The 10,167-nt window shown below is 51.0% G+C and overlaps 1 pseudogene; it reads left to right on the top strand.

The window, feature by feature from the left end:
* Window positions 1-2,382: 2,382 nt before the first annotated feature.
* Window positions 2,383-2,795, top strand: LOC139358686 (NADH dehydrogenase [ubiquinone] 1 alpha subcomplex subunit 2-like; annotated as a pseudogene).
* The last annotated feature ends 7,372 nt before the right edge of the window (window positions 2,796-10,167 follow it).

The following is a 10,167-nucleotide window of genomic DNA, read 5'->3' on the forward strand; positions in this document are numbered from 1 at the left end:
TATGTATTTTCTATGTTTTTGATCCAGACCCAGATGGTACTGCTCTAGCAGACTGTTCTGGTCATCTTCACTGAACATCAGAGATGGATCCTGGAATTCAAGGCAAAGAGAATTTAAGAATCAGAACTGGCAGAATTGTAAATGTCAGATAAAAAATAAAGATCCACTTGATTGTGACGAAAATACCTGACCTCACAGGGGGCTGTAGTGACAGCAGGACTGACTGATGCTAGGATAAAGACAGCCAGGGAATGATCTAATCCAGAATAAAAAGGAGGTTTAAAAAAAAACCAACATGGTCAGGCATGGTGGCTCACGCCTATAATCCCAGCACTTTGGGAGGTTGAGGCCAGGCAGATCACAAGGTCAGGAGATCGAGACCATCTTGGCTAACACGGTGAAACCCCATTTCTACAAAAAATACAAAAAATGAGCTGGGCATGGTAGCGGGCACCTGTACTCCCAGCTACTCAGGAGGCTGAGGCAGAAGAATGGTGTGAACGTGGGAGGTGGAGGCTGCAGTGAGCAGAGATCATGCCACTGTACTCCAGCATAGGCAACAGCAAGACTCTGTTAGAAAGAAAGAAAGAAAGAAAGAAAGAAAGAAAGAAAGAAAGAAAGAAAGAAAGAAAGAAAGAAAGAAAGAAAGAAAGAAAGAAAGAAAGAAGGGAGGGAGGGAGGGAGGGAGGGAGGGAGGGAGGGAGGGAGGGAGGGAGGGAGGGAGGGAGGGAGGGAGGGAGGAGGGAGGAAGGAAGGAAGGAAGGAAGGAAGGAAGGAAGGAAGGAAGGAAGGAAGGAAGGAAGGAAGGAAGGAAGGAAGGAAGGTCATTAATTAGTAATTGCTTTATTTATAAATGTAATTTGATATTCGATTCATCTTACTTTTCCATCTCTATCTGCTGGTACAGTCTTAAGGCTGAACTACACTAGAAGTAAAAATGCCTTGGGACCAGGCATGATGGCTCATGCCTGTCATCTCAGCAGTTTCGGAGGCCAAAGTGGGAGGACTGCTTGAGCCTAGAAGTTCAAGACCAGCCTGGGAAATATAGCAAGACCCCATCTCTACAAAAACTACACAAAGTAGCCAAGCATGGTGGCACACACCGGGGGTCCCAGCTACTTGGGAGGCTGAGGTGGAAGGACTGCTTGAGCCCCGGAAGTTGAAGCTTCAGTGAGCTGTGTTTGCATCACTGCACTCCAGCCTGGGTGAGAGAGCGAGACCCTATCTTAAATGTATGTATGTATGTATGTATGTATGTATGTATAATGAAATTAAACCAGGCTGGGCATGGCAGCTCAGGTCTGGAATCCCAGCACTTTGAGAGGTCAAGGCAGGAGGATGAGCACTTGAGCCCAGGAGTTCAAGACCAACCTAGGCAACACAGTGAGACCCAGTCTCTACAAAAAGTTTAAATATTAGCCAGGTGTGGTGACGCATGCCTGTGGTTCCAGCCACTTGGGGGGCTGAGGAGGGAGGATCATTTGAGCCCAGGAGGTTGAGCAGTGAGCTGTGATTATGCCACTGCACTCCAGCCTGGGCAACAGAGTGAGGCTCTCTCAAAAAAAAAAATTATTTTTAATTAAACTAAATAAATTCAGCTATTCTAGTCATATATCAAGACCTCAATAGCCACATGTAGTTAGTGGCCACCATTTCACACAGTGCATATAAGGGACATTTCTATCATTGCAAGGGTTCTTTTTTGAAACAAGGTCTCACTCTGTCCCCCAGGTGGGAGCGCAGTGGTGCAATCATGGCAGACGGCAGCCTTGACCTACTGGGCTCAAACAATCTTCCCACCTCAGCGTCCCAAGTAGCTGGGACTACAGGCAAGCACAACCATAACCAACTGATTTTATTTTTTATTTTTCTTATTTTCTTGAGACGGAGTCTCGCTCTGTCACCCAGGCTAGAGTGCAGAGGCACGATGTTAACTCACTATAACCTCTGCATCCCTGGTTCAAGCAGTTCTCCTGCTTCAGCCTCCTGAGTAACTGGGATTACAGGCACACACCACCACACCCAGCTAATTTCTGTATTTTCTTAGTAGAGACGAGGTTTCACCATGTTGGTCAAGTTGGACTCGAACTCCTGACCTCATGATCCACCCACCTCGGCCTCCCAAAATGCTGGGATTACAGGTGTCAGCCACCATGCCCGGCCGCAACTAATCTTAAATTTTTTGTAGAGATGGGGTCTATGTTGTGCAGACTGGTCTCAAATTCCTGGGCTCAAGAGAGCCTCTGACCTCGGTCTCCCAAAGTGCTAGCATTCCAGGTGTGAGCCACCACACCCAGCACCTGCAGCACCCAGGTCTATCAGTGCTGACCTAGAACCTCTCGGGAGTTTCTTAAGAATTCAGAACTGGGGGTATTAGCCAAGATGGCGGCGGCCGCAGCGAGTTGAGGAATCAGGGCAAAGCTGGGCCTGCGTGAGATTCGCATCCACTTATGTCAGCGCTCGCCCGGGAGCCAGGGTGTCATGGACTTCATTGAGAAACGCTATGTGGAGCTAAAGAAGGTGAATCCCGACCTACCCATCCTAATCCGCGAATGCTCCGATGTGCAGCCCAAGCTCTGGGCCCGCTACGCATTTGGCCAAGAGAAGAATGTCCCTTTGAACAACTTCAGTGCTGATCAGGTAACCAGAGCCCTGGAGAACGTGCTAAGTGGTAAAGCCTGAAGCCTCCACTGAGGAATAAGAGCAACAGCCCCAGAGCCTGGCCTCTGCTGGACTTAGTATAATGTGAAAAAAATGTGTTCTCCTATTCCTCATAAAGCTTGTGCTGTAAAATACTTTCTCAGGGTGTTCTTGTCCTCATCTACCCTCTATCCCTTACTGTGTAACCACTGAGGCAAAGTAGCTTAATATAAAAATAAAACTTTATTCTGCCTCATCAAAAAAAAAAAAAAAAAAGAATTCAGAACTGGGGCCAGGCATGGTGGCCCACGCCTGTAATTCCAGCACTTTGGGAGGCCAAGGCAGGTGGATCACTTGAGGTCAAAAGTTCAAGACCAGCCTGACCAACATGGTGAAACCTCATCTCTACTAAAAAAAAAAAAAAAAAAAGATTAGGAGAACATGGTGGTGCATACCTGTAATCCAAGTTACTTGGGAGGCCAAGGCAGGAGAATCGCTTGAACTGGGAGGCAGAGGTAGCAGTGAGTCAAGATTGTGCCACGGAACTCCAGCCTGGGTGACAAGAATGAACTTCTGTCTCAAAGAAAAAAGAAATCAGAACTGGTTACCTTTTCAAAGGGGATGAGCAAGGGTGCATATCCACGAGCCACTTCCCCCTACTTGACTAGTTTGCAGAAGTGGCATTCTGTAAGCACGATAAATTTAAGGGTGCAAACAGAACAGCGCAGTCCACTGTGGGTGGCTGTTCTTTATGTGTCAGCAGGAGTCCCAGGAGCTGTGAGAAACCAGTGTGAGCTGGCTGGGGAGGGAACGAGGGGCTGGATGGGGTTCAGGAATCCATATAAAAAAAAAAACCGACAAGATAAAGCAACCTATCTTTGGATAGGAAGACAAAAAAATGAGAGGGATAAAAAAAATGAGGACAGGCTGGGCGTGGTGGCTCCCGTCTATAATCCCAGGATTTGGGTAGGCTGAAGCAGGCAAATCACTTGAGGTCAGGAGTTAGAAAGACCACTTGGGCATGGGTGATAGGAGGCTGTCTGGAAACAAGGCCGGTAAGGAGGCCACTTTTGAGGACCAAGCGAGTGGGGCAGAGGCCTGGCTGCTGGCAAGAAGGCAACGTGGACAGGGTAGCGGGAGGTGAGCCCAAAGGTGAAGCAAGGGGCACACTGCAGTGGGCACAGGGCAGGCCAGGGGAGGTGAGTGACATCTCTGCCCAGAGAGAACACACTATCACAAAGTTCAACACCGCTTACCTGGTGAAACCCTACAATTCTGTCGCTCTGTACTCGCTCTGAATAATGGGCTTGCGATAAGTCTTACACCAATTCTCAAACTGGGGGCCAGCTGCAGCAGAATCAATGCCAGTTGCCCGTAGTCGTGATACCAAGTGTAGTAGTTGTTCACACAGATCACGTCCACATACGGAGCCCAGGACCAGAGCGGCAAAGCCCGTTCAGCACCCAGAAGACTGCATGACTCAGCACTCACACACTATGGGGGCTCTTCTGGCAGAGAAGGTAAGAAGGGGATGTAATCCCAGCATTCTGGAAGGCTGAGGCAGGAGAGTGACTTGCAGCCAGGAGTTAGAGACCAGCCTGGGCAACACAGCGAGACCCTAGCTCTACAAAAACTAGTAGTAAGAAAATTAGCATGGCACAGTGGCTCGTGCCTGTAATCCCAGCACACTAGGAGGCCAAGGTGTGAGGATCACCTGAGCCCAGGAGTTTGAGACCAGCCTGGTCAACATTGCAAGACCCCATTTCTACAAAACAAAATAAAACAAAACAAAAGGCTAGAATGAGAAGAGCTGCCTCCTGGGGCTAAGAACATCCAAGTGCATTAAGTTAGATCCTGAAATTACCCTGCCCCACAGGCAAAAATCATGGTCAGAAAGTGGCCCAAAGGAGGCAGGCCTGTGACTGCACACTGACACTCACGACGTGTGCAGCTGGGAAGGGCTATGAGAGACAGAGCAGCTGCCAATGCACAGTCCTCGGCCAAAGCCCAGGGCCCCCGCCACTGGAACTGACTCCTCTCCGGGCAGCGCTCCCATCACTGGGCTTCCCCTCACCTTGCCCTGGAGAAGCACTCCCTCCTGAGGGGCTGATGCAGTCATTGTCACAGAGAATCTCTGTTTTGTTTTGGAGACAGTCTCGCTCTGTTGCCCAGGCTAGAATGGAGTGGTGCAATCTTGGCTCAGTGCAACCTCTGCCTCCCAGGTCAAGCACTATGAGCAATAGCCGGCAGTTCCTCCTCAAATTAAAAATACAACTACTATGTCATCTAGCAATCTCACCACTGGAAAATACAAAGTACATGGATGTATCATGCTCCCTGATTACAAATGACATAGAAGAGCTATAGTGATCCAGACAATGTGGTATTGGCATTCACACAAAAATACACAACAAGAAGACCCAACAAGGGAACCAAACCCAAATTCATCTATGGTGGACACATTTAAAAAAGAACACCCAGGGGATGGGAGACCCCGGGCTGCCTTGGGTGGGGCCGCAAAAGTGTCCTGGGATGACCTGTAGCTGCCTCTCACCTGGGCTCCGGATGGTTTCCACTCCATGAGGATTTCCATAGTTTCTGCTCAGCCACTCTCAGAGTCAGGAGGGCTTCTTTGGGGCTGTGACCATCTGTCCCAGCCTTTCCTGTCTCCATGACACACTGTGTGACCTACGTATACTGCAATATGTAGGTGCGTGTACTGAGGGCGTACAGTTAAGATGACCTACAACCGATGCTACTCGAAGTCTTCCAGAGATTTTTCAGATATCCCCAGACCAAAACAAACTAGTGACATTCCATGGTTTTGCAAACTGGCACCAGCAACTGCACAGAAACAGCTCCCTACGCACCATCAGACACTCTCCAGACCCGCCCCTCGCTCACAAATACAACACAGGAGCATGAACCCTGGCAGTCTTCACACCTAAGGGCCACTTAACAGCCTCTATCCATCAGGAAGCCTTTGATCTGGGCCAGGCTGCCGACCCACAGGGGTGAATTGTGCCTCTAATGCTGAGTGTTGCTTCCCCTCACTGGGCTAACCCACATCCTTGCATATAGAAGTTTCCCAGGGAAACTGCTGTCTGATATCCAGGAGCTCATGTAAAATGCTCCAGCAACCTGGATGGCCTTGGCCACCTCTAGTACTAGCCTTTCCCTCTGTGGGGTTCACTCCCTGACTCTTGCTTGTGCAGGCCAATCTACAGCGGCTGAGATCTCCTGCTCCCTCAGCCTCCTGGGTCACCCTGATGGCATCACGCTGGCCAGAGGCTGGTGTCTGCAATCAAGAATGAGGTACCCACAGGCTGACTTCCCTGGTGTGGGAAGCAATGCCTGGGGTCTCCAGACAGCCCACCCGAGGAAAAGAATCCAGCTCTGACACAGCTCAAAGACTGTGTTATGGACATGGAGAGACTTTCCAGGCCTGTCTCCTCTTCTGGCTCAGTGGATTCCTAGGAAAATTATTGACACACTGGGCTTAAAGCTGTCAGCCTCAGGCCCAAAATGCCACAGGGAATCAAATCAGTGTGACCAAGGACCAAAGACTTCTCCTTGGCTGGGAATGGGGGATCAGGGTTGCAGAGACCAGGGGCGCAAAGTGATACCTGTGCCGTAAGAGAAGAAACTGGGGATCTGGTCCACCCCGGGCTCCTCAACCTGAGTGTGAGGCCTTGCTGGGCCCTGAGCTCACCTGCCCCTTGGGAGTCCATTGTGACTGCAGTCCAGAGGGGTCAATGTCCTCACTGATGACAGAAAGAAGTCCTGGGGGATGCGGAGGGCATCGTGTAGCGGCAGGCAGTCTGGGTGGTCCACAGGTGTGTGCTTCAGCATGTCCTGGGAAGGGATGAGGTGGTGAATTCGGGGCCGTGCTTCTGGGACTCAAATGAGAAGCCCCTGGGCAATGCTCAGTCCTCACGAAAGAATTCAAAGGGCAGGCCCTCAGGGACCCACACTCATGCCTGCAAAATCTGAACTGAAAATTAGAATCGGAGCAGCAGGGTTGACTCTAAAAGGGCCCCAGCTGGCTTTTCTCCCTGCTGCAGTCTTTACTCTTTTCCCCTGGCAGAGGCAGCCAGGTGGAGGCTCATCTCACCAAGCAGCTGGGAGAGACACCCCTCTACCCACCCTGCAGCTGCTCCAAGGATCCTGGAGACCAAAAGACAGGGGTTGGGGAAGCAAAATATTCCGGCCTCCACTGAGAGCAATTGGCCAAATGCCAAGCTCAGTAGCTAAGCTCTATTGAGGCCCTGGCCCTGTTGGCATGGTTACCACAGGCCAGGGAGGCATACTCAGGGCCCAGGATCCCTCTGCCTGACTTTTCAAATGGTCTGTTCTCAGTGACTCTGGTGCCCTCCCACAACTTACTTGGTCAATGGGCTGGTACAGCAGAGCTGTTGGGGACAGCAGAGAGAAAAAGGACAAAGCCATGCAAAGAATCACTCAACACCTCAGAGACCAGTTTGTTCCCCACCCACCTTGCTCCCCATATGAACACACACTTTTGGGAAGCCAAAGTGGGTCCACAGCAGCCTCCACCTCTGTTATCACTCCCAGGGCAGACCAAGCAGCAAGAACAGGTGACACACAGACCTGGTGACCCTGTCCCCTCCCTATCCATGCCTGCTCTCCCATCAGAACCGGCTTCTTCGACAGCTGCCCCAGTCCTGTCCAGGCCTTACCTGGCTCAGAGCAGATGATCCGCTGCACCTCCACCCTGAATCACATGGCTACACCCAGCACATGCTACAGAGGCCCAGCACACTCTGGGTCACATCCAGAAACTCCACAATAGGGGAGGAGACAAGCTGTTTCCCAGGAAGGGCAGCTCCCCAGGCCTGGTCATTCTCAGACTCCTTCAGTCAAAGGCCGGCCACAGCCAGCTGGGATCACCATGCTTCACTCTGACCCACATGACTGACCTTGCCTCCTCTAGGGGAAGAGACCCCTGCACACAGCCTCAAACCCAGACATAACAGGACAGGACACGCTGGGCGCTAGGGAGGCCAGCCAGATCTCCACACAAAGGCTCTGCTCTTAAGAAGGAGGTAGCCTCAGGGGCAAAGGTTTCCTGAAGCAACTCAGGTCAGGCCTCACATACAAGAGCCCAAAAGAGGCTGCAAAACTACAAGCTCAGCCAGCCAAGAACCCAGGGCCACACCCTTCTGAAACCCAGACTCCAAGTGAGGATCACTAGGATTCAGCAGAACAGCAGGACGTGACAGCTGGAGGACCAACACTTACCAACACCCTTCCAGCAAGCAGCTGTGCCTCGCCCCTCCCCACATGACTCACCCAACATCAGTCTTGCACCTGGATGCCTCTGTCCATGGGGTCATGATCTTTGACCTCCTGCCATAGGAGTGGTGAGACACATGATGGTGGTCTGGGAAGAAGGATCCTAGACTGGGTGTCCCATAGGACCAGGTTGTGACAGATCCCACAGCCAACACTCATGCCCCAGCCAACCCCCAAACGCAACAGCTCCCCAAAGCCCTTGATGTAAATAGCCTGTGCACTGCTAAGCAGACACCTCAGGGAACAATCTGATGGCTGTGAAGAAGATGCAGCCTCAACAGGGTTCCACAAGCCTTCTGCAAGCAAAGCCTTCTTTGCTTGGGTGCCTATTCAAAGCACTAGGGAAGATCTTAAAAGATAAATTCAGCATTGTGGGAAGCAGAGGGAGGAGTACAGCTTGAGGTTAGGACTTTAAAACCAGCCTGAGTGCAATGGTGAGACCCTGTCTCTACAAAACACAAAAATTAGCATGGCATGGTGGTACATGCCCATAGTCCCACCCACTTGGGAGGCTGAGAAGGGAGGATTCCTTGAGCCTGGGAGGTCAAGGTTGCAGTGCCCATGATCATGCCACTGTGTTACAACCTGGACCACAGCACAAGATCCTGTTACAATCAAACAAATAAACAAACAACCAAAGATGCCTGTTTTCTGCCCCATCAAATAAACCCAAATCTCTGCAGGGTGACACAGGGTATTCACATTTGTAAATATCTCCTTTGCTGAAGTAAATGTATAGTAATGGCTGAAAACCACTGAGTTATGTAAATACACTTCCTATGACTTATTTGTAGCCCTTTCGTGTCTAGCAATTTCTACAGACCCTCTCCGTGGGCTTTGGAAGCCGGAATGGGCAGGGCCAGGTGTGAGGTGTCCTAGCACACTGAGGCTAGAGCACAGCTCCCAGCTCAGGGGGACCCATTTCTGAGGCTAAGGCACCCACCAGGGACTCAGCCTATCTTCAGAGGGAAAATCACACCTCAGAACCCCAGAGACCCAAAAGAAAGCTCGAATTTGGCAGATACCTGCCAGTGGGTCCCGGAGCGGCAGCCCCAGGGAAAACCGCCATTGCACTGTCAGCTCCCTCCAGCCTTCTCTCAGGTCCCAGCAGGAGGTGGTTTCTGACTAAGCTCAGAGGTCTCAACAAACGAGTTGAACCTCAGAGGAGTTATTCACAGGCCTATAGTTACCTCAAGACTCCACCTGACCTGGGCCAAAAATGAGTCCTGGGAGGGCAGCCAGGAAGACAGCAGAGCAGAGAGGAAACACAGGGAGAGGGGGCCCTGGGACCACGTCGGATATGGAGGGAACCAGGGGAATGAGAGCAGCCCTAATGATTGTGCTCCCCACAGCCCCTGCATGCCTGTGTCCCCTGAGAATTCAGGGTGAGGAGCTCACTCTTACTCTTCACCTGTTCCTGGGCTCTGGCAGGCTGGCCTGCTTCCTGCCCCAGCCTCACCCACTCTCCCCACTCCTCACCGCTGATGTGGGCAAGCTGATCTCTTTGGTTTGCTGGCCTCTCACTCTCTGCCCAATAGCACCAACTTAACTTCTTTGCATGCTTTATTCTCTGTGATTAAAAAGGGAAGCAATTTTCACTAATGCCATTTCCCAGAGGAGAAAACAGGCACAGGGATGTTCTATGACTTCCTCATGGTCACCAAGCTACAAGTGGGAGCTGGGCTTTGAATGGAAGTCTATCCATGCTAAATTTGAGCCGTCCTCCAAAGAAAGTACAGCACTGTAAAAGCTCAGTGAATGGGGCGGGAGACTTCACTAAGGCCTGACCAGGCTGGTACCCTGATATCCAACTTCCAGCCTCCAGAACTGGGAGAAACATAATTCTGTTTTTGATGAGCTCCCCAGGCTACGGCTCTTTGTTGTAACATCCTGAACTACCCCAGAAGTGCGATTCCATCATGTGTGTCCTATTCCATCATTCAGAAGGGAGTCACTAAGCCCTCAGTGCTGTCTTTGTGGATGCTGCCCACCCTCGGCTGAGATGGGGCACAGGGTCTGGGTCTAAATAAAATGGGAAGGCACTGGAAGGTGAAATGTCAGAGGAGGAGGATGTCTGAATTTCATTTAATCTCAACCTCTACTGGTGCATCATGAAAGACGAGGCCCAGAGCAAAAGTGTCTTCTCCTGAGACCACACTGTGGACCCCAGGCCCACTGGAGTTCTCTTCCATGCTACCTCTCAATGCTTCT

This window comes from Macaca nemestrina, chromosome 15 (assembly GCF_043159975.1).
Source record: "Macaca nemestrina isolate mMacNem1 chromosome 15, mMacNem.hap1, whole genome shotgun sequence".
Classification (NCBI taxonomy): domain Eukaryota; kingdom Metazoa; phylum Chordata; class Mammalia; order Primates; family Cercopithecidae; genus Macaca; species Macaca nemestrina.